At 43.6% G+C, this 25,267-nt stretch overlaps 1 protein-coding gene across 5 annotated transcripts in view; it reads right to left on the bottom strand.

Annotated features, from left to right (window-relative positions):
- Positions 1-24,692, bottom strand: part of BMAL1 (basic helix-loop-helix ARNT like 1) — a 50,769-nt gene extending 26,077 nt beyond the window's left edge. The window contains exon 1 of one of the 5 annotated variants that reach the window (XM_088175426.1): positions 24,594-24,692. The gene's annotated coding sequence lies outside the window, so the exon portion shown is untranslated. The other 4 variants (XM_014882486.2, XM_088175427.1, XM_088175424.1 and 1 more) reach the window with 4 other exon arrangements.
- Positions 24,693-25,267: the final 575 nt, after the last annotated feature.

The following is a 25,267-nucleotide window of genomic DNA, read 5'->3' as shown; positions in this document are numbered from 1 at the left end:
CCTTACGAAGAGCAGAAGCTTTATCCATCCATCCAAAGGTTTAGGTGTTGGGATGTGCATCTCCAATGGACCAAACTTTGGGCAGAAGGAATTTCTGGCACCATTTCCTTCTGGGCCCCTTTAACCATCCTGTGGTCTTTGCACAAACCCCCCCTGCTCACAATGGTCACACAATGACAATCACATTTGGTGTCAGGTGCTCCCAGAATGAGTTAAATTGCTGTCACAGAGCAAAGGACAGACTCACCCTTCACTCCTGACTGACTTGAAGGGTGGTCCTAAGTTTGGGCTTGGCTTACTGTTTTAATTTTCCACTGCAACAGCAGTTGGCATCTTGGAAGGACAGGGGTTAAACATGGTTTTATTCTGCAGGCTTCAAGATTTAGATAAAATCCATATCCCATACTACAACTCAAGCCCTCAAATGTGCCTCCTCACTACACAACAAACATGTGGATGCCCTTCCCTTCCACACTGCTGTCACAAAACAAGCTTTTCAGCAAAACTTACTATGGAAGATTTAGAAACTCTTCTACATTTTCCTCCTGCAAGGAAACTTCCAAAGTCTGTTGGACACAGTTCTCTGGCTGATGCACCTGGGAGCATCCTGACTGCCTTTCCCAACCTGTGACAGCAGTAGAACTTCCCAAGCACACAGAACAAGCAGCTCCCATGACACTCTCTGAAGGTTACAAGCCAAACATCCTGTCAACATGATCACACTGTAACCAACTCTGCTGAAGCCTGTATGTAGGCATGCTATGAGTTATAAGCCAAAAAAAAAAAAAAAAAAAAAATCCTAAAGTCGCTTGTTATCATTTCCTTCAGCTCTGCTAGAACAGCCAATTCAGAGTTTCACAAGGTTAAATTATCTACATTTCTGATCCTGGCACTGTTGCTGACGGCTCATTGTCCATCTCACCCAACAACTCCTCTGTGGTCCTTTCCCAAATAACAAATAACCCAACCAATCTCTCTTCCACTTTTGACAATGTGTGTGGAAATACTGCTAGAGGCACATCTAGCTGGAAGCAGAAGTGACCAAAGCTAAATCAGCCCAAATTTAAGTTAAAAGATGAAATGCCATTGAATGAGTAACCATATTTGTTTTGTAAGGCTTTCATTCACACCCCCAGCTCTTTGTAGGTCAGGCCCTACTGTCTCCCTGTGCCAGTCTTTTCCCAGTTGGCTGCTGGGTCTCTCTTACCCCAGCAGCCCAACAGTGACACACTCAATGCTGTTACTGTTGCTGCATCTCAATTTTCCAGCAAAACCAGTCACTGGCCATCTCTCTGTGCTTGGTTCAGACCCAAACACATTATCTTCAGTCTCAGCTGATGAGCAGAAATTACTTACAGCTAAACTCGGTGTGTTTCTGAACACCTCTCTATGTGAGGGTGCTGGCTGAACTCACATTATCCTGCATTAGGTAATTCCATGGACCACCTATGATGAGTTCAGACATATGACTGGGATGAGCTGGAATGAACAAAGAAAAAAGAGGGTGGAGGAAAAAGGATTTGCAAGTTTCCACAGTCCTCTCTCTTTAAGAATGCCTACAACAGTCAGCATTTTAGCTTCAGAACCAGAACACTGCACAAGCCACCAGGCACTAATGCAAAAAACAAATTGTTGTTCACCTCAAAAAACAAATTTCACATCGGTTTTAAAGAAAAAAATCTTGAAATCAGGTATCCATTCAGCTGTGCTGTTTTATACCTGTCTATATTTGATAGTTTCAAAGCAGCTATTTTAAGTGTCTTGACCATGTAAGCAGAAAAAGATACATAAAGAGCAAAAGTCTCAATTTATTTTTCAGTCAGCCCTTTCTCCACCATGTCCCAAATGCTCATTGAGTCCTAACAATCACAGTCCTACATTTTAGCATTACAGGAGTTAGGAACCATGCATGTCTCTTGAAATGAGTTTTAGAGTTAAGAAGATGTCAACTCAATGATCAGAGCAAAAATCAGCATGCCCTACTAAATAATGAACAGGTCAGAGAAATGTCTTTTCACAAGGCTTTCTTGAAATTCTAGGAAATTTAATATTTTCTGTCTCTTCAGCCTCCATCTGCTGGATGTTCAATGCCTAAAAAAATTCTCTCTGAGGAGGAACACAAAAGATACCCATACATACAAGCAAAGTTCAAGTCTCCCATTTATGACACCAAACCTGCTGCCAAAGTACTCTAAGGACCTACTTGAAAAAATGCCATGGAGTCTACTTCCTGACTGAATTCTCCTGCAGAGGAGAATCAAATCTTATTTTGTCACTGTATCCATGACAGTTTGTCTCCACAGCCTGTGTGGGACTACTTCCTTGGGATTCCCCTTCCTTGCATTCCATCCTCCTCTGATCCCCTGAAACAAGGCTAATGAGACAGCAAAAACAAATCTTACTGCTCATCCCTTAGGAAAAAAAAAAGTGAGACGACACGTGGCCAGCTTAATCATGCAGCAAGGCTGATCACGAGTATACAAACACCTCTGAGCAAATCAAGGCTAAAGTAGGTCAGCTCCAGGAGCCAAGCACCCACCCAGAGTCAGGACCTCTTTACACAACCCCATCAGCTCTGCTTCCCCCAGGCAAGAGGCAGCCCTGTCCAGCAGATTGATTCGGAAAGAAATGCAATTCATAACTTTATGAATCACGAGCTTCTCGTGTCTCAAAAGCACAATTTCGCAATGACAGAGGAAAACCCTGGTGTGGTTTCCTGAAGAAGTCATTGAAAAGACACTCATTGTCCCTATGGGTAATGACTGAATCAAAAACAGCTCCAGAAAGGAAACCATCTACTTCCCTTCACAGCAGTATTCCATTGCTGGACTTAAGTGTCACAGCACAAGCTGGTACAGAACACAAAATGAGGTTATGTATCTCCCCTAGCAGCAGTCTGCTGCTGCTGGAGGCTCCTGACACACTTGCCCTCAGTGATGGGGAGATTTCAGCTCAGTAGCAGGAGGGCTCCAAGTGTCCCTGGGACAATTTCAAGAGGCAGACCAGCATCCATGGGCTCAGTGCTGCAAGTAACTGCTGCCTAAAGAGGCTTACCTGGAACAGAGGCTGGACAGAGTTAAAGGAATAAAGCAGGGATTTATTAAAAGGTCTTCAAAGGATTCACCTTGGGCAGTGCACGAGCCCAGCCATAGCTACACCCAAGATAGACCCCAAGTCAGGAGTTTTCACACTTTTATAAGTTTTGATCCATTTCAATACTGGGATTAATTGTCCAATTCCAGCTCCAGGTTCTGCAGTCCCATCCTCCCAGATTCTCTCCTCAATTCTCTGCTGTTTGCACTTTTTGGGGCTGAAGCTGCAGCGGTGTCCTTGGTTGTGGGGCTGGAAAAGGATTGTTTGGTCTGACTGAGCTGGGAGGAGAACTTGTAACACTTTATATGGAGTTCAGAGTTATATACTAATGCAGTTCAGAATCTGAAAAATATAAAAGCTAAAACTTAGGACATTATAACCAGCAGCTCCTACATCAGAACTTTTATGATGGAGTACTCCATAGGAAGATCTTAGAAGTAAAGTAGGATTGTTTTCTTTGCCCTCAGCACTTAAGGAATACTAAAGTCAAACTACTTCCTATCTTCCTAATATATCAATATTGTTTGGTTTTAATGGCTCCCTAACACCCTTTGCAAGTACTCTGTACTCTCAGAAGACAAAGAACCCTGTGGCTTCCTCTCACAGGCAGATGCATCTCACCACACTCTCTGGTGCAAAGAAGGGATTTCACCCTGGTTTGCTTGTTGAGGTCACCCTTTTACCACCAAGTCCTCAGCATGTCCACCAGTCCCTGGCAGACTGTTACTCACATCTGAGTTTTGGAACTCCTCCTGACATCAACTGCTCATGTTTGGACTCTGACCACACAGTCAGAGCTGCTCCTGCAGCCCCTCACAACAGGGCAGGGGGATGCCCTGCTCTGGAGAAGGCAGAGGCACAGCCCTCAGCTGCACAAGCTGCCCATCTTCCAACAGCTTTCCTAAAAAGCAGCAGGCTGGAGGGAAGCAGCCCATGAATCTTAACCAGCCACAAAGCTACAAGACAAACAGTTTTGACATGGAAGGGAAAAGGTCTTCAATAAACAAGAAAAACTCCATGTGCAGCTTCTCAGTAGATCAATCTGTTCAGGTGCACTCCCACCAAAAGCCTCTATTCATCAGCAGGGTCTCTGAGAAAAGGCAGAACAGGTCACATCATGGCATCACCTCGTCACAGCTCTCCAGACTCTCACAGTGGTGATGGAGACACAGAACAATGCATTTTATCGTGTTCACAGAACACTGAGACTTCCAGATCACGAGGGGTCTTGGTTCCTATCTCTCCTTCTTTATGAGGGAAAGCACTGCAATCTTTACTTCCAGCTTTAACAAAGGACTTCTCTGTTGTCTTCTCTGTCTCTGCCTCAAAACCAAGAGTCAGTGCTAACTAAAATAACTTTCTCTTGCACAGGGGAGCTCAAAACTGAACTGAGAACCCAGAAGTGTCTCAGCAGCACTCAGAAAATGGGAAGGATCACTTCCCTCAGCCTGCTGGCAGCACAACTCCTGATGCAATCCAGGAGGCTCTTGAACCACCAATATCTTTTCTGCCAAGCTCTTTTCCAGCTGTTCAGTCCCTAATCTGTACTGAGACATGGGGTTTTTCCTCTCCAGGTGTAGGATCTGGCATTTCCCTTTGCTAACTTCTAAAGGTTCTTTATAAGATTTGTGGTGACCCTCTTCTCTGGTCTCTAAGAGATTCCCCTGCTTGGTAGCACACTAATATGGTGTCTCAGACATTCCCCCTGAATTTGCATTTGTCTGCAGCTCTAAGTATAAAGTTTCAGACACCATGGAAGAAAAGGAAGACAGGCTGGTTCTGGAAAGAAAACCCAATAGAATTAAACAACCTCCAAAAATCCTAGCTCATACTCTTCTCTCACTGAAGTAGATAAATGTGTTTCAAGGTGGTGCAGTCACACGGGAAGGATTTATGGGTAGAAGTATGGATCACCTTCAGAGCAGAAAAGGAAAAATGGATCAAAACCAAAGCCAACACATGTCACTCCCAGGAATCAAACCTGTTCAGGCCAGCTGTGCCATGGGTGAAGTATTTCCCTCCTTAACAGGAGAAGGGGACTGGATATACCTGTAGTGACAGAGCTCAAGGTCTAGCTTACAATTCTACAGAACAGCCCCTTGAGACACCATCAGAACCAGCATCCTGATTATCCAGCTGACCCTCAACCACAGGAGATTCCATTTCCCCTCACACCTCAGGACTGCCTGCCTCTCTACCTACCCACTGCATCCCAGCTGCAAGAGTGTTTCAACAAAGCTTGCTAGTTTGCAACCATTACTGAAAGCTTGATCTAGTATAAGCTTCTCGTCAGCCAAGATTAGACTCTTTGAGCTCTTATTCTTTGAAGTGAGCTTATGCTGCCCTGTTTGCATATTTCATTCTGGGCAGCCATCAAAAGGAAACATCACAAGGGAACTAATCAAGCCCTTGTGAAAAGGTGGTGATGCACACTCTTGGAAATCAGTACTAACACGCTGCTGTTACCAAAGGAATTTGGCCTGCTTCAATAATCAATCTGCCAGCACATGCACTCCTCAGGTTCCAAGAAACTGCTTCCACAGGGAAAACAAGAAGGAAGGCCAGGCTTGAAGGGATTTATGAAACCTCTACACATGAAACAAAATGTAGCCTCTCTATAGGCTAGTGGAACCAAGGAATACAGGTCTTCACATACTATAGACATAGCATATATAGCATATATATATATATATATATATGCTATATATACCCATATACTAGCTATAGGTCCCAGTGCTGCAGGAATTGCTAAGCTCAGCCCCAGCACACAGAATGAGACTGAGCCAGCACTTCAGGTGTCCCCAGTGAATTCTGCCCCAGAGCTCTGCAAACTCCGTGTGCTGCTGGGTGCCTCGTGACATTTTACAGACACACTGACATCACCACGGATATTCTAGGAACACACGTTCATATTTCACCTCAAATGTCAACAGGGATATGTTAAGGAGAGTTTTACCAAAAAAATGTAGCTGCCAGACAACATCTGTAAGCTAACAGCTGATATACAAAGAGTAAAAAAAGTTACACTGAGAATTACACCCAGCTCTAGCTGTCAATGAAAGATCCACTCTCAATCAGCACACTCCTTTGGACATTTCTGGATTTCAACAGGTCCTACTGTTCTAAAATATCCAGACTGATTTCACTGGAAAGGGATACAACCATTATTCCATAAAATGGAATAAAAATCAGTCATCCTGAGAAATCTAGATGCTTGTAGGAAAAGAACTGAGCCCAATGTCAGAAATGTTTTAATTATTCAAATCCAAGGCACCCAAGCCAACATACTTTAAAATAATGCTTCAGAAATGTTGCTCAGCACACTATCTCAGAATTTCTGTAATATAAGTTATGGAACAAAATAACATTAAAAATAGGGTCCGCTAATGTTAAATATTGGTAAAGTAAGTTCACAAAACCTGTGTTAGGATGTGATATTTAATACTCATTTATTCCAATCCTTCAGAAGATTTATGTATGTGTGAGAAGAAATAAGGTATTGTATTTTCAAGACTGGGGAGAATGAGTAGACTTAAAAGACAACAGAAACTTTGAGTCCTTTGGGCCAGTTATATCAATCTACTCATTTGACATCAAAATCAATTGTTCTTTTAGTAATGACAGAGTTAAAAGAAACAAACCCAGGCACAACAAAAGAAATCTACTCCCTCAATTACTACAATCTAAACTTCTGTGAGTTTCCAAGCCAGGTCCAGCCTCTGTGTGAGGGACATACTGTTCACAACCACTGAATGCAGTCCTTGCTCACCAACCCTAAGCCAGCCAAGGGATTTGGAGAGGGTGGGAGGCAGAGCAGGGTGTGTGAAAGAAGGAAAATCCATCCTACCATGAGGGTAAATCAATTACCCAACATTAATCAGCTTCAAGGAAAAACCTAATCAAAGTCGATTTCTTTAATGGCTTATGTATTTCCAGCAGGCTTTGATCAGAAACACACACCCAAACCCACAAAACAACAAAAACCTTCTCAGCTGAGGAGGCAGTGGTTCTGTGAAGTCTCCCGAGTTGTACACATTACTTCTGATCTGTCAGCAACAGAAGAGGCACTGTAGAGTTGACTTCAAAGCCAAACTTTATAGAAGATTAGAAATTTCTCTGTAAGAGGGCTGTACACAACCTGGAGTGACATTTCTGGAGCAGGAGAAGCACACAAGATAACAAGTAGGTAAGCTACTCAACTCACTCCTATGTAATACAAATTTACAGTGGGAATTTACAATCAGTGCCTCTGTAACTCACAACTGGGAATGCCTCCTTTTTGCACTTGCAGTCCAAAAGGTGCAGCTTTTGTTTCAAGAGCTCATCCACCTCCTAAATACGAGCACCAGTTTACAGCAGACAGATGTTTTAGATACAGGTCTTAAACATTTCAATTAGCCAAACAGAACAAGTGAGTTTTATACTGTTAAATGAACATCTTCTAATCTAGAGATGATAAATAAAGCCCAACTGTACACTGTATTACTATGACTGTGATATGATCTGGGCAAATTTAATTCCCTTACTGCAGCTCAGTGAAGCTCGTGGATCCTCACAACCCAGCAAATATTCTTCCTGTAGTTCATAATCTCAAAAGTTGTCTTTCAGTGTCAGGGAGGCAAAATCCTCTCGGAAGTTCAAAGAAATGTGTCTTTTAAATAAAACTGCAGCCTAGCAAAACACTTCCTCATATATGTCAAAAGCAGAATTTTATCCTGTGATCTTGGCACACCATGGAACCCCTTCCAGGGCTTCTTCCTCAAGCTCAGAACTACTGCTTGTACTTGAACACCTCCTGTAACAGGATCTCTTGCCTTTAACATTTTAAGTGAGCACAAGCTTTAACTCCAGTCACTCCTCTCACTGGCACAGCCCTATCTCAGAACTCCATTAGTTACTCCAGCTTCCAGCTACCAAGTCCTTCTGGGCTTCTGTCAGGTCCTCATTTTCTTCCCTCCTCTTACTGCAGTATTGTAGGCAACCAAACCAGACAATACATTCAAGCCCTAACATTAATAATACTACCCAAGTAATATTTTCTCACTTGACTTTTAAAGTTTATGCATTATGGGAAGTTAGCCATTTTTCAGCTGAATAGACTGAACCACTACTCACTTCTTTTAGCCTCTGAAGTGCATCTATTAAGGTGAAAATCCTAGTTTCTTTTGAGTTGAAGCACCTGGTCCAATACTTTCAGAGATATTGCACAGACCTGTTTTCCAGTCATATTATTGCTACAACAAACCCAAACACATTTGGCATGTGCAAGACCTTTCATTCAGAGATCTATTGCCAAACTGCAGCTAAATACTTCATATCTTCAGGGAACAAAGCATTGGAACAAGAGGGTAAAAATATCACCAGAAGGAGCAAAGACAGGTGGTTCTATTTATAGCTGATCCTTTCATTTCCAGTTTTTGCATATTCCCTCTGGTCCTGCTGGATTTCATCTCTGGCTGGAAGAAGCCACCCCTGCTCTCAGCACTCTGCCAGCCTGACAAAGCAAAGCCAACAGGCTGTCACTTTGCTTTCCATCCTAAAGTAAGCCCTGGGAAAAGGAAGAAACTCTCACCCTGCCTGGAACCAAGCTGGGGAATTCCTCACTCTGGCTCCTCCAGCTCACATATCCTCAACAGGCTCATTTTTCCCCACTGGTTTCTTACATGCTCTTTTTGGATGTCACACAAAATCAGCTGTCAAACACAACAGCATCACATCCATGTAAATATCTGTATTTCTTACTTTAGATTATCTTAGATGCTCAACTCAATTTTTGTTCTCCTGCACTACCAGTGCTTTTTGGAAAAGAGGGCATCACAGCTTTTTGTCAAGTGTACAAGTAGGAATCTGGTAAAAAAATAAAATTCCAGAGAACATACAATGATGGCATAGCTACCATATACATTAAAGTTTGTGTGGAAACAGAAATTTATGAGTCTAAAATTATTGACAGATTTCCAGTCTTAAGAAAACCTCTCCCCACACATGCACCTGCAAATAGCTGCAGCTACCTCCGTGTGCACCTGGAGTCCCTCTGCTGGTGGAGCAACAATAAACACTGACATAAATAAGCTCAGCAGATTCCTTTCCTCAAGTCACATTATTTGCCAGATAAATCCAAATCAAACTAATGAAATCCTGACACTGCCACAATTTCGCACTTGCTAAAGTTTTTTTATGGAAAACACCTAAAGAAACACACATCAAAAAACGGTACACATGTCATTTTCAGTCTGGGTCAATGCTTCAGAAGTAACTCCACCACCCATAGGCAAAATGCAGGTTTTTAAAGGAGGGGTTTGCTGCTAAGGCTGAGAAGGGCTGCCTTTCTGAACCATGGCAGCTCACACTGGGGCATTATCCCAGCAGATCTGCCCTTCCAAAAGAGCCACACAAAGCGGTGGAAGCACAGCCACAGAGAACACTGAGAAGTAGGGCAAGCTCCCAAGGCCCCCCGGGCCAGCACTAATATTGACACAGCACATTAGGAGCAGAATTGCTGTAGCTGGCAGCTCCCTGTCCAGCCAAAGCACTGCTAAGGACTGCTACAGAACAAGGCAAGGGATGGCAGGACAGTGAAACAATGACAGCCCAAAGTCCTTTAGCAGGACACAAAAGGGAAAGTTAGATGTCTCATTGCACCATATACTCAACACTTAAGTGAATGCTCTCTTTATGCTTCCTTCTCTCTTCCTTGGATAAACTGAAATTTCTGTGCAATATGACACATGCTCAAGGTGAGCCCCAAACACCCTACAATGTGAACCTCAAAGCCAGCATTATGAATGGTTTTGAAGCTTTGTAATTACAGCATTCAAAGTAAGACTTGGCAGAGCAAATCAAGTGATAGTTTAAGGAAAAACCATCAGAAAGTGGAGAAAGTGGTATTTGTCTAGCTCAGGATAAGCGTGAGATACTGCTGAAAATGTCACAGCAAAGTTTCACAGAACAGCTGATAGAACACCTTAGTGCCAAAGGGATGGCTTTACTTCCTTTTTTATTCTCTTGTCACTCTTCCCCCACATTTCCCTTCCTACTCCAGCAGAGACTTTTATCAAGTCCTCAGAGCCTGCCTGTACAGTGTGTTGAATTCATCAGGCTGCACAATAACTTGAGAGAAGTTATTGTCTTCTGGGGAGTTGAAAATCCCAACTGCCTTGCTGAAAGGTCAGAAGATACCCAGAAGCAGCTCAAAGCAGGGAGAGGGAGATGTGGCAGAGAAGGGGAAGGGAAGAAATGTCCCATCCAACTACAGCAAGCAGTTAAAATATCCCTGTTACAGCCCTTCTGCACTTCCAAGATATTTTCAGCACTCCCACAGGACTTGCTTTCAACACACAAATCCCTCCTTAGTCTGAGCAAGACAAGGTGTGCTGAAACCTTTCCACTGATCCACATCTGCACTGTGACATTTTCTCTGCTCTTTTGTGAATGACAACTTATGAATGTACAGACACAGCAGAGGAGTATTTCCATCCACTCTTCAGTCACTGTTGCAGTGGGAAAATAAGCTTTATTTTCTTGAGAAAGGCCTACAGCAATGGGACAGCCCTTTAGAGAAATGGCTGATAGAACACATTCCTTTTTTGTGCCTCTGTACATTCACACTGATGTTGAGAACCACCAAATTTCCAAACCTGTGACATTCAGCAGCCACAGATACAGCTGGATACAAGCCTCAGACTTGCATTTTCCAGACAGGCATTTTAATCTGTGATTTCTAATTTAAATCAACAGTCAAGTTTGAATGCATACTTTTACATTACAAATGAAACTGAAGAAGTTTTAAAATTGCTGCTGAATTTGGAACAAAGACTCATGTTCCCAAATCATGACAACCTTTATAAAGGCAGAGGAATGATCAGGGAATACCAGCAGTTCACTTAATGGGATCCTTATTGCTATGCAGACATCTCAACCATTACAAAAATTAAAAATAATGGAAATGCAAGTGGGGAAGAACAGTGTGTAATAGACACATACACAGAAAAATAACCAAGAGATTAAAAAATCCTGCCAAGACCAAACACAGGCAACTAAGGAAGAAAGCCTGTTCAGAAAAAACCCAACACAACAAACCACAGCCATCTACCCCAAAAAAAGGACTCTTCATAAAACTGAATGCTGCATGTTTGATTTTTTTAAAAATTATTTCCTGTCCTTGACTCAAAGATCTATCCACTCAACAACCTCCTTCCTCTCCTAATCAAGAAGGGATGGAACACAGAGCAAAGGGACATCTGACTAACAGTTGCAACCAGAAGTTTCTCCAACCCATTGTTTTAATTCCAAAAGAGAACATTCCACGACCCACACAGTCTGATCCCAGTGGGCCTAGGAAGGATCATTAGACAGTTCACATTCCTCCTCAAGAAAGCTCAAGTAGGTTTAGATGATTTTATTTCTGCAAGTAGCAGACTTGTGCCAAATATTAATAATGCAGTCCCTTAGTTACCAGTTACAAATGCTCATAATTATTTACAGCTCCTGAACAGAGGATGGCTTGGATATCATCCAACAAATCCACAGCAATTAAATTTATTAGAAAATGGAAAACTTTCTACTTTCACTCAGTAGAACAACAGAGGTAATGAATTCTGCTTAAGGAGCAATGAAATAAACTGGTCCTCTTCAGCTTAGAAAACTGGCAGGACCAAGATCTACAAACTCATCAAATGTCATGGGGACATCAGACCAAGCTTGGCTGGGCTGAAAGACTCACAACAACACAGCCCTTCCTATGAGGTGGAAGGCTGTGGAAACCCTCTGCCAGCTAACAGGAGGCCTAGAAGCTCATGTGGCTTGCACAGAGAGGCAGGAGCAGCTCATGGAAAGGGATTCTGCTGACAGTTACCACCACATGTGGCTTGTGAAGTCCCAGAGCTGAAAATAACTGTGGGCCCTAATCTTAGTGATCATCAGGACAAACTCACAGCCCTGCTGGAGACACGACTCTGCAGCACCTGGGTCTTCTTGGTGGCACACAAAGGGTTCTCTTGCCTTCACTTGTTATCCATAAAAGAACATTATCTCCATTTTTATATATTCGGAGAAACTTCTATTTACAAGTATGATATACATGGAATACCCATAGGGAAAGTGTGAAATAAACAATGTCCTCAAAAAACCTTTCCAGGTCAACTCTGTTTGAAGTTAACCCACCTGCAATTATCACCCTAGCAGCACCCAGCACCAGGTGGAAAATTTGAACTGAACCAGCAGACATTATGAGTTTAGCAAAGCAGTTTGTAAAAGCTTGGCTTATCAGAGAGAAACCAGTCTAATACGGGAAGCCAGGTTTATATGCTCGGTGCCTGCTTTTGTAAGTGGAATTCCAAATCCAGTTTGAACAGCTGAACTCCTCTGCAGTACCCAGAAAGAACAGCACTGAGCAAGGAACCCCATAAAAGTCAGCAGGCACAAACCACCCAGAACAAACACCAGCATGGCAGGTGAGAGCCTCACCTCGCCAAGCACTGCAGTCCCTACACACTGCCCCACTCACCTCAGATCTCTCCTACAGTACCAGAGCTTTCCTATCAGTAAGTACAGCTCTCATTCTCTTTTCAAAAGAGGCCAAAGGAGTCACTAAAACAAGCAAACTGTTACTGATCATAGAATCATTAAGGTTGAAAAGAACTCCAAGATCATCAAGCACAACCTTTAACCTTTGATTACACACGGGGAAAAACCCAGCAGAAAAGAATCACATATTTCAGAGGATCATGTACTAAACAATAGACACAAAGAGTGCTGGCTTTTTTCAGTCTTGCTTTTCAGAAATGTTCGCTTCAACCTCATGCATTATTGTGCCCCGACTTTAACAGAGAAATACATACACTTTTTGTATGTGTGTTTTCTTCAGTCGCCCATCTGGTGCTCAACTGAAATGCTTTTTTATGTTAAAGTCCCTTCAGCTCTCTTCAAAGATTCTGTCTCCTCTTCCACATGCATTGAATTTATTTCTTGTCCCTAAAGGTACAAGCTTAAATTTGTATTCTCAAAATTCTGAAGTAACTGACTAAACATAAAATATTTACCCTAAGCAACTTGACCGACAAATGTAAAGGCACTTTCATTATCTTCCTGTTAAATCACTCCATCTTTGCTTTCCTAAATATGAGTATCAGCTCCTCAGGTTTCTGTCCCACTTTTGTCTGCCTCCAGTATCAGTGAATGAAATTTTCACCTCATAGCAAATCACTGGTATTAAAAACTTTATATTCTTGTTCCAAAATAAAGAAGTGTTATATTTTGATCCATTTAATTAAGATTACAGACCAAAAGCGATGCTTGCTTTGCATTTTAGTTTTGTTGAACAAAACTTGTTTAGTATTACATTTTATGTATGCTTTAGAGCATAACGACATGAGAACCCCCTGTAGTATTTTCAGCCTTTTGACTTGTTTTGCTGTAAGAGTCTCTGTAGTCCCCTTGTCTCTGCTCCAAGTCTCTCTGGCCCTCCCTGTGTCCTTCTCAGCCTGGTAAAAGCTGGATGTCCTTGCACTTCCTTCTACTCAAACACAGAGTACAGATAAGCAGGCAAGTTTTATCTCAATACTGATACCAGATTCATTCATATCTGTCCCTTGTACAATCATGTGTTCTGCTCTCCTCTGCTGCAACAGGAGGCAACCTCATGAACTGTTTTATAAGACACACTGATATGTTGTAATTCAGGTCAAAGTTTACTTTACAAAGATATCCTGGAAGAACTGATGTGTTGTAAGAATCCCTTACCCGCCTCCCACCTTTTCTGTTCCAAAGCTTAGCTCTTCTTGTTGCTAACTTCCAACTTTTCTAGCCTGAATTTCACTGAGGCACCTATCTGCTATTAAATTTCAATTTCTCCTATCAGATAATGTTATCAGCTCACTGACTGAAGGATTAATCCAATGAATTGTTTTCTCCTTCTTTAAGTAAGTTTAGTTGCGTTCCTTTCATCTGACACTCAAATTTATGTTTGCAAAACAGTTCATTCCTTGAACTCCTTTCAGTTTTCTATTCACACTTTATCAAGGCCGGGAAAGTATTAAAGTCATGACATAATTAACATCCCACACAGATCAACCTACCTTTGAGTCCAACTTGATATCCTTGTTTACCAAGGCACAGATTGTTTTGTGCACCTTGCTAATGTTGCCCTGGGAACTGCCAGTCAATAAGGTCCTTCCACCCTCAGTCACTTCCTCTTGGAAGTGTGACATACAGAAACAGGACTTGGCTGCTAGTTAGAAAGGGCACATGTATTTCTCAAGCAAGCCAAGTGGAAATTGCCAGAATCAATGCTACTGACTAATCCTTGCTCAGCTCACACACAGTGACTATGAATCAGTTCGATAGTTTATTTAATACAGGACTAAGTGGGTTTTTACAGTGCAGAACACACTCCTCTTTGGGAGATTCAGGTGACAGAATTCACACTATTTCATTAGTTGAGAAGTTGAAAATCTAACCTTTTAACCCCTTCTAACTGCAAGAGCTTTTAACTTCCTGGCTCGAGCATTCAGTTGGGTACTCCCACACAGCACTGGTGCTTACCTAACCCCACAGTGAACTGTTCAGAGATCCAGAATATATTAAACCTAATCCAGTGAAGAGTAGTTTTTAAAAATCTCAAAGTCTGAGTAGATGACAGTAAGGTGATTCAGAAGTCAAACAGATACCAGCACAGTAGAGTGCAGGGGAGAGACGATGAGCTCACCAGTGAGTGTCCATTTAACTTCCCCTGCAAACACACACCCGAACGTGGGAGCACACAGGTCACCTCTCAAAGGGAGATTACAGCACAAGTAACCCTAAAAGCCCCCAGGGTCATAGAAGCATTCAAGAAACACTCTGAAATGTATTTATTTTGTTTGTGAGCTACTGCTTTGGATAAATTTGCTCCTTTTCCAGAAGGCTGCTTCAGTAACACTTAAGTGAACTCCATCTCCCATTCACAGCAGCACAGTCAAGAAAAACCTGGATGAATGGATGAATGTTACTCCAGCTAGGTTTAAGAAATATTGCTCAGTGTTGGGATGGCACATGGAACCACCAAATCAAACTGCACTGAGATGACTGATGCCTACAGCCTGAGCAGTGGGAATGTGCAAATTATGAAGATAAAAGCAGAGCACAACAACACAAGGAGCCAGCAGGAATTCAGTGACCAGCCCTTTGAAGGGTGGAAAACAAGGAAAAGCTCACATGTGGAAATGATTGGGATGAGTACACTTCTGGAAGGATGTGTGGAAAATACAGAACTACACCGTGAGGAATGACTGAAGAGAAACTCACTCATTGCTGCCAAACAAAGACTCAGCCAAATTGTGTCACAGGGAGGAGTTCAAGGGGATATGCTGGCTTGGATTTGGAGGTGAAAAACTAACCTGTCACTGAAACATGCAATGAAGTTTGCTAGAAAGGGCAATCAAAGTTAGCTGTACTTATCCCTAATGCTTCTCCTTTAATCTAGTGCATCAAGACTCTTCCAGGTGTTGGAAAGGCAGGGAAGTTTTTTTTTCCTGCTTCCTGAAAGTCTTTGAAATCCACTCACCAGCCACTCCTCCGGGCAAACCTGAGAACCTGCACCAATATTATTCTGTGACCCGGTTGCCAACACAGCATCGCTCCAAAACATCGTCACTGCCACGAAACACACACGCACAAAGGAGCAAACAAAGCCCTCACACAAGTGAGACTAAAGGACAGAAAAATACACACAGGCAATTCTAAGGGTGATTCTTGAGTGCCTGTGTCTGTAAGTAAAATCAGAGGCCAGCTAAGACACCAGTTACCAGGTTGCCCAAAGTCACCAAACAAAATTCAACAGAAAAATGGAAAAGTAGATTTCATTGACAAATAACACTAACCAGTACTTTTCCAGGTTTGTCAAGAGACACCATCGTCCCAGTGTGTTTGGGGCTACAGGAAACTAGCAAACCACAGAAATATCCTAAAACTAGATGACGAGTAGGACGAGCAACTAAATATTTGTTTTAAAAAATAAGAAGTATGCATGAAATGAAATGCGTGCCAAAGAAAGTAAATTACACAAGTGAATGAATCCATGGAGGCTTGAGCACTTGCCTGAGCAAATCCTGTTCTAAGAGGCATGTTCATTTTGTCTAAAAAGCAGCAAGAACTCTGCAACACTAATTTAACCACTTAAAGGAACTTACGAAAATCTTAAAATGTTGAATAATGATCACTAATATGCTACAACACTACCTGGGTCTGTAATGAGATACCAATAGGGCACTTTTTGCTCCCTTTTTTGTTACATGGAAGATTTTTTTTTTTGGTTCTGCTTCTTCCCAAGGTGTGTAACTATTTGGTCTTTATTAGTGTTCATATCCTCTAGGAAAAAAATTCCCTTTAAGTAGAAGGCATGGATTCTCCTGTTATCTGCTGAGTGAAATTTCATCCTACGTTCCATTTATATTCCAAATAAAGTTTAAAGTTCTTAATAAAACTCTTTGATCAGGGCACGTTACAGTCTTAGAAAGTTTTTTATACCACTGAACACAATTCTCCCAAACAGCTATTTGATAAGAACATCAAAAACAAACTACAGTGCCAATATTTCTTTAAGTGGAAGCCTGGGTAGATTTTAGAAAGCTTTGCTTCTTCAAAACATTATATTTAAACCAACTGGCAGCAAGATGAGTTTGAAAATCATTCTTAAACAGCATTTTTTTTTTAAGCAGACATGTCCCCTCCTCAGAGGCAGCAGAGGTGTGCACAATTAATGTGAGTTCAAACCATGTATTGTCTTGGGAAAAAAATCTTCTTCCCCCAAGTCTCTTTCCCAATATTCCATTTCCTCGAGACTTCCTGGCAAGTTTAACTGGAGACATGGCTGGGTCTCTGCCAATTTTACATAAATTATCAGTTTGACAACAACTTGGACACGTAAGTGTTCAGCTCTGGCAAAGTCAGGTGACGGTGGTGAATGAGCTCCTGAGAGATTTGGGTATCTGAAACACTTCTATATTTGTTCATCTGGAAACCCAGAGGCACACGGGCCAGCGAGGGGAAAGGGAAAAGGGGCACAGGTCTGCCCGAGTTACTCTTCCTTGCTATAAAAGAGAATTCTTTAAAAATGGCACCATCAATACTGAAAAGCTCCACTGTATAGATGAAAGTAAAAAGTTGCTTATTTTTCTGGCTTCTGATTTTCAGTGCCAGAGCCAGATTTTTTCATCAAATTTTTATGCAGATTTATGAAAGAGATGACCCAACACAGCTTAATCCAAAAATACTCTGTCACAAAGCCTCTTCTTCCACATGAAGGTTGCAGTGTAACACATTTCAAACAGCACTCTTCACACTTCCTGCCTCTCCCACCTCTCCTTCAGGAATACTCACTTTGTGAGCTGTTTCCTAACCCACAAAAGCAGAAATGTTTATGAAGCCACAAGTTGTATGGTATCAGCAATCTCAAATCATTCTTCTGAGGCAAATACTCAGCTTTGAGACCCAGGAGATTCCCCAGGCTTGGATCCCTGCCCAAACACAAATGGCAGCAGGGAGCAGAGGGACGTGGATGGAAATGCTCAGCCAGGAAGGGCTTGGAGCACTGATGGAGGCTACCCTGTCCATGGCAGCCCAGTTGAAAGAACCATCAGAACTGCTGTCCAAACTCATCCAGCTGTCCACAGACCATGCAAAAGACTCGTGTGTCATTATTAACCAAACTGCTGGGCACCAAAAACAGGATTTTTTGATCATCAGAGCCCTGATGATCCTGCCCTGAACAGTGGCAGATTTCCCACATGTTCCTCAAAAATCTGCAAAAATCCATCAGTCAGACCAGAATTCTTGGGAGGAACACACACAGAAAGGACAGTCAGAAAAGTTGCACAATGGCATCAGCTGTATCCAATTGTTAAAGTTTGCTCTAAAATGGTGAGTTGATAATCTCCACCAGGACTGGGAATATAGAAACAGTCTCTCCAATGGCTGACTGCAGCAATCTTCTCCCCTGATGGGCCTTTTTTCCCCTCATCATCTTATTCTTGATAAGACAAAAGCATTAGAATAAGACAAATGAAGAGCCACTCCAGCTAAGAAAATAAAGCAGGCATTTGCAATGGAAGAGTCTCATGGTCAAGGCAGATAAATGAGGACAGGAATGACCTCATTCAACAAATAATGCCAAGTACAGTAATTGAGATCTCATTATTGCCAGCTGGGATATCTTAAACAGACTGAACTAGATTTTAAAACGCTGTAATAGGGAAATGCCCATCTTTCTTCAGACTGTCTCCTGGCCAGACAAGCTGACCAAGTTGCACATGGTCTCAGAAGGAGAAAAATGTATTTACATAAACGTCCTAAAATTTCTAACAGAAGTGAAACAGAAAATCCCACACGAACCCAAACTAGCATAAACTCTTAGATCTTTCTATTTAAAACAGGAATAACCAATTGCTGGCCTTGTATTTCTAAAATACAAATAACCTCAAGTACTTCTAGAATTTGGACCCAAACCGCATAGAAAGCATTTAACAACATTTTGAACAGATTGTTCTTTAATTACAGCACACTTCCAGCAATTCTAATGTTTTATGTGACAAGTCCCTCTAAGAAGTCACTGAACCTGACTTGACAAGTTTCTAAAATAAACTACAATATTCAGAGGCTGGTTTGGTCATAGCAGTGAAAATACATTTTAAAATAAGAAAAGAAAGAAGAAACTCTATAAAAACAGGAAGAAAACAACACTATTTGTAACAGAAATTTCCAAGCCATAGTAAATTGGGTAGAGAGTAAAATTACAGTAAAATGTTACTCTAGGGCAGCAAATTCGCCTAATATTCTGGAGCTTTATCAGATTGATAAGGAAAAAAACTATTCCAGGTATCAGAGCTTTCTAAGATCACAAACACATGTAAATTTCTGGATTTATGAATTTGGGCCATATCCTGACTATAACACAAAAATACACTTAAGTATGTTAAGGGCACAGTGTTGATACCAACTTTTTTCCATTAGCTCATTGAATTATTTTCATCAATAACAAAACAAATTGCAAATGCAAATGGCAAGATTACATGAAATCCCTTGGCAAAAAATCACATTGGGAAAGGGAACAGAGGAATTAATGGGCCTCCTGTTTGTTAGAGAACAATTCCAGAACTTCAAACTGGAAACCCCATCGTGGTCAAGACAAGGTTAAAAAAACATAAACCTCCAAAACAAACATATGTTTGTGGGTTTTTTTGCAATCTATTCTAGAGCACTGATTCTATGCTTGAAAAATGACCAGGCCATTCAAGTCGATGGGCAAAATAAATATTGTTTTCCAAGGTTTTATGAAAACTAATAAGCCAGTAGCCAAACTGTATCAGAAGGCCCAAAACTCAAGGAGATTTAAAATACAATTATCAGGGGTCCTTGAGTGAAAGATAAAATTAATATCAGTAGAACTCAAACCAAACCAAACTTGCTGCCATTCTCAATGATAACAAGATATATGCACAACATAAAGGATGAAAGTTTTGATATTTTAATAGATCATTTTGCTTCAAATTGGAACAAAAGTCCTAAATTTCGTAACACTCCAAAAAGAATCCACAGACAAAGAAATCCATTGATAACATGTTAAGGAAAAGAAAACCCAACCAAACCAGTTCAAGGAAACTATAAAATAACAGCTTTAAAGACATAAAAAAACCCATTCTTACCATAAACAGAAAAAGGAAAGAAAAGTTTATTAGCTTTATTTTCTCCTGTTTTTTCTAGGAAGTAACTTTTCTTTCTCACTTCACCTGATAAATATTTAACATTATTATACAGCATTATTTAGCAATTTCTAGCAGTCTTTTTGATTTTGTACATTTTGCTAAGGCAAATTATAAAAGGCAAAAGCACTTTAAAAAAGTTTCCATGATAAAAAGAACTTGAGATCAAGAATAATAATAGTAATTTCTGAGTTCTCTGGTAGTCTTATTTCATTCACCCTTCAAAACCTACATCAATCCTGAATGGATAATAAAAATTTTAGTTTTCTGAGTAGTCCTGTATCAAGAATACATCCAGTCTTTAAAACATATGGATTCCATTCACTTATTTTTCAGTTGACACAGAAAGGAATTAAGGCAAAAGGCTGCAACTGAATGAGCACCTGAGAATTGCCATGAAGTGCCTTCCTAGGAAAGTGATTTCTGAGACACGGTGCCTAGGGATCACCAAGCATCCTTCCCATTGGAAGATGGATTTCCACCCCAGCCAGGTGTGGAAGAAGTGTTAAGGATTTAACCACGTGTGTGCTGCCCTTCCCACACACCACCAAACTGCCTTGTACCTGTGCAAAACAGAGCCCAGCAACACCTGCAAGGAAAACCCAGCCAAAATCACCCCAAAACCTACAACCATCAGCCTCAGCTGCTTGGGCTATGAATGGGCCCCTCGAAGTCAGCAGAGAACGTCAACACCTTGGGCCCCAAAAAAGAGGCTTGTTAGTTCTGCTCTCCAAAGTGCTGCCAAAGACATCTCCTGCTCTCCAAGTAGCCTGGTGGCCCCATTCCTGCACAAAGCCAGCCTAGTAAAGTCCAGCACAGCTCCACAAGCTGCTCTGCCACCAGCAGCTGACCCAGAAGTGCATCTGACACAGCAGACATTGAATAACAGCTTCTCAAATGGCAGCAGACTGAAAAGGTTACAAATTCTCAGTGTGCTGCCTAAGAAATATCTTTTTGCAGCTGCAAAGGAGAAAGTGTGACCTGAACAGAGAGAGAAGAAAGAAGAATCCTTGCAGGCATGAGTCCTCAAATAATCCTGTACTTTATACATGAAGAATCTACTATCAGCCAGCTCTTGACTCAAACTATAAACCAGGAACTTAAGCATGCGGTAAAATAAATTAGAAATAATTACCAAACACAACAGAAACTATCAATCTTCTTTGGGGCAAAGACTGAAATGTCAGACTATTTTTTTAGGTAATGGATATTCCTGACTAACAAAGCCTGAAGATGCTGTTTTGATCTGCGTTCTTCTGCAGAATGGATTAAAAAAGAAATTACATTTCTCAACATCTGGTGAAAGATCAGGTTTCCAAGGAGATGAAGTCTGGGCCTTGGATAAGTAGCCTTACTGCATTTTTCCAACAAATTGAGGTAAAAAAGGCAGGTGCAATATGCAGCTAATGGCAGTGAATTACCTTGATACCCCTCCCAATTTAATACATCATAGGTTATTTGACAATGTTCAGAGTCGTTAAATACAAATAAAACCAATTGGATAATCACAACTGAGACTTCCTCCTCGCACAAAAAACATCCACAGAACTTAAATAGGCTTTCTAAATAACTCAATACACCAACTCTCAGGGAGAAAAGCCTTCTGAGTTTTTACGTGTGTCATTTTTCTGCTTCAATGTCTTGAGTTCCAACTTTGTAACAACTGAGCATCAGTCTGGATTTGATTTGACTAAAGCTGGAACACATTTCCTACTGCAGTGCAAGACACCCCATCCATACAGATACATAAACACACACCCCACAGGCAGAGCACTCCTTTGCTTTGCTTTGCTTCATCCATCATCAATCTACTGACCAAAATCTATGAAAGACCCACAATGAAAGCGCTTTCACCAGGTTTGGAAATGCCATCAACCACCTCATTTGCATCTTCAAGCACCTCCAAAACACAGACTGTAACTTCTGTGAGTTGATCAAGCAGAACTTTCAATAACCACATTTCAAAAGCTGGTAACTGAGTTCCAGTCAGCTACTGCATTTATCAAAATCAATTATTTCAGGCTGAAGCTCTCAAAATATGATGACAGCCAAAAATTAAAGTTTCAAAACATGTTTAATGTATCAAAGTAAATAAAGAAAGCTTAAATATTGCATTCTGTAAACTTAGTGAGAATTAAAAAGCTATACAAGATTAAAAATATGTATTTATTTTGGGTTTCTCTTTGCAGCCATTTACATATTATATGCCTTTATACAGCTTTTATTGAAGACAACTAACTTCAGAGAACTTCCTAACACTTGACACAAGTAGCTGCCTTTTACTGCTTTTCTGCCCTTTTTTTAGAAACAGAACTACGGACAAAACTGATGGTAAAGGTTAAGAATGAAAAGTATGCAGGTTACAGAACTGAAACAGAAAGTCACTACAGGATGCACCAAATTTACTTTGTTTCACTTAACAATAATGTATTCCTTCAGGTTTTCCTGTAGCTCCTGTCAAAGTATAACAACACAGGCAATGGGCCCCATGCTGAAAACAGCTTAAAATGTTGTATTTGACCATGAAAACAGCACATCTGTACTAAATAACCTGCACGTCTCCTGGTATTTCCAGCATCCTTGATATCAATGCCCTTGGAAAACCTGCCTTCCTCACTTGCAGCTCTCACAGGTCTCAGCTCTGCCATCAGTCTTGCACAGCATCAAAGAACTGTGTGCAACTCCAAGCTCCACCAAATAAATCCAATAAATGCTCTCTGTTCTTATTCCTGGTTGCCCAAAAGAATCCTTGAGAGCAGGGAACTGAAGGAGAACAACAAATCTCCTTTAAAGTCCCCCTACAAACATAACCTTCCTAATGCAAGCCTAGCAAGGGTCCCCAAACACAGCAGGTCTCTCTGAGCACTTGGTGCCAGGGAAGTGGCAGCAGGCCCCAGTTCCAGCTCTGGCTTTGTGGAATCTCAGCTCCAACCACCTGAGCTTCCTAAAACACAAACCAAGCAGCTTTCTTCACCTTCTCTGTGGTGCCTCTCTTGTCTACTCTCCCAAGGAACTTCTTTTACAGAGCTTGATCCTTCACAGCCCCACAAAGAGACAATGGAAATTTACAGTGTGGAAGAGAATATGGGATAAAACAGTATAAAACCCCAATGAAATGCTGTGGCTGTGGATTATTTTACACACTCAGTTTCTACAAGCAGGGATAAAAAAAACCCCATGAATGGTCATGAGAAGCACAAACCCACAGAAGTCAGGAGGAGTAAAGCCTTTCTCCTTAATAAGCAGCTGTGGTTTGGAGTAACCAGACAGAGGTCTGTAGTTCCTGATGCTTCAAAGAGCTACTTACATTTGCATATTCCTGGAGGATACAAAACATACTTTCTGAAGAGGGCAGAGTTTAACCTCAGCCTTCTGCAGGACCGTTTACAGAGACAGTTAGTCAGAATTAATACTCAATTGGAACAAAAACTCTTTATTTTCTCCCTTACAGATTTAGCTGCAGCCTGTGTATTATCAGTCACTCACGTTTTAAAAGCCCTTTTGATAAAAGAAAATATTCACAGACAGGACAGGTATTTTTAATATGAGCACGTTAAAAAAAAGAAATGTAGTATTTTGAATGTTGAAGTTACACAATAAAAAAACTACTTGAAGACTGAATTCTGAAAAGAGATTAGATCACGCTCTGCAGCTGACCCTTTCTACCTCACATACTAAGGAAATACTTCAAAATTCCAGTAGGCATATTTGCTTCCAAGGCAAGAAAACACACCCACTTGTTCCTTCACCGCTGTTTTTCCAAGTAGAAAATCTTCCCAAAACTGTTATAATCGAGGCACTGGAGTAACAGAAACCTCAGCAATTAAAAATGCAAAGTGATTCCATTGCCTCCTCAAGCGCAAAATCCCGATCTGGGGAAGCCACCTTGGTGTTCCCGGTGCGCTGCTGGAGGAAAACCTTCCTTCCCTTTGCGACAGGCAAGGCAAGTCCGACAGGGCACCGGGACAGCTGCTCGGGATTAGGGGATCCCCAGGGAAACACGGCCGGCAGGTGCCCGGGATGCTCCCCCGGCCGCGGGGCTGGCACCTGCCCGCAGGTGGCAGCGGCCACCGTGCCACACAACCAGGGAATCCCCGAGCACCGCGGGCTCCTGTACGGCACACGGGGCCTCTCCGACCGCGGGGTGCCCGGCGGAGATCCCGGGGCCGCGCTGGTGGCCGGGGAAGGGGCACGGTCCCCTCCGTGAGAGCCGTCCGAGCCTCCCCGGCCCTGGGGAGATTCGCACCGGGGAGGGGGCACAGCCCGGCACGCCCCCCGACCTCCCCTGCCCTCCGCGGGACCCCGGCCCGGCTCTGCCCGCGGCTCCGGGCCCGCCTGCCAGCCCCGTCCCCCCGCTGCTGCCACACCGCGGGGCCAGCGCGCCCCGGGGCCGCTCCGTAACGGAGCCCCCCGCAGACACATCCCGGCACCGCCGCCGGGGGGTCCCGCCGCCACCGCCGCCATCTCCCGGTCCAGGTCCCCCTCTTCCGCCGCCCCCCGGCCCCTCCCGGGGCTCCCGCGGCCCCCGGGGGCGGCGGCTCCGCCGGGGCCGCGCTCCCCCCCCGGCCCCCCCCGCCCCTCAGCGCCCCCCGCCCGCCGCCCGTGGCGCTCACCGCGGCTCCGCGCGCCCCTGGCCGCGCCGCGCCCGGCCGAAGGGAGGGCGGGCGGGGGTCGCGGCCCCCCGGCAGCGCCGCACGCCCGGCGCAGGCAGCCCCCGTCCCTGACCTACTTTCCGCCTGGCTTGCCACCCGACGGCGCACCACTAACCTACTTTCCAGCCAATGGCACCCTCCCCCGGCCCCGCACCGGACGCGCCCGCCCGCCAACGGGAGAGCGGCTCCGGGCCCGCCTCGCCCAATGGGCGGCCGCCGAGCGGGCAACGCCCGCCCCCCCGAGCGCCGGCAAATCCCCGGGCGGCCCCGCGGCGCCCGCCAATCGGGAGCGCGGCTGCGGGCCCCGGTCCCGCCTCCCGCCCGGGGGCGGGGCCGAGGGGCGGCGAGGGGGCGCAGCCGGGACCCGGATGTGGCGGCGGGGTCGGCGAGGGTTCGGGGCGGGTGTTCCCGGGGCGGCGGGGAGGGCTCGGCCTCGCCCGCGCTTCTTGCGCCGGCGGCGCCGCCCGCGGTCCCTCCCGCTCCCCGCCCCGCCGCCGGGGCTCTCCCTGGCCGCTGCGTCACCGCCGCGTGACGTCAGCCGCGGCCGTGACGTCACGCGCAGAGGTGTGAAGGTCATGGCGGCGCTGCCCCAGCCTGGCCGCTGTGCCTGGGCCTCCTCTCCTTCCTTCCCTCGGCAGCGAGGCCCGGGCCCGGGCCTGGAGCCTCAGGGAGCCCGTGCCGTGGTGTGCCCGCCCATCCTCCTTTAGGGTCAGCTTCTCTGGGCCTCAGCATGTGCTCCGGTGCTGCCGAGCCCCGCGTCACCCCCGGGTGTGTGCGTGGGACGCGGTT

The sequence above is a fragment of the Sturnus vulgaris genome, chromosome 18 (genome assembly GCF_052056855.1).
Source record: "Sturnus vulgaris isolate bStuVul1 chromosome 18, bStuVul1.hap1, whole genome shotgun sequence".
Taxonomy (NCBI): domain Eukaryota; kingdom Metazoa; phylum Chordata; class Aves; order Passeriformes; family Sturnidae; genus Sturnus; species Sturnus vulgaris.
Note: the sequence above shows the minus strand (reverse complement) of the source record. Positions and strands in the feature narration are given on the sequence as shown.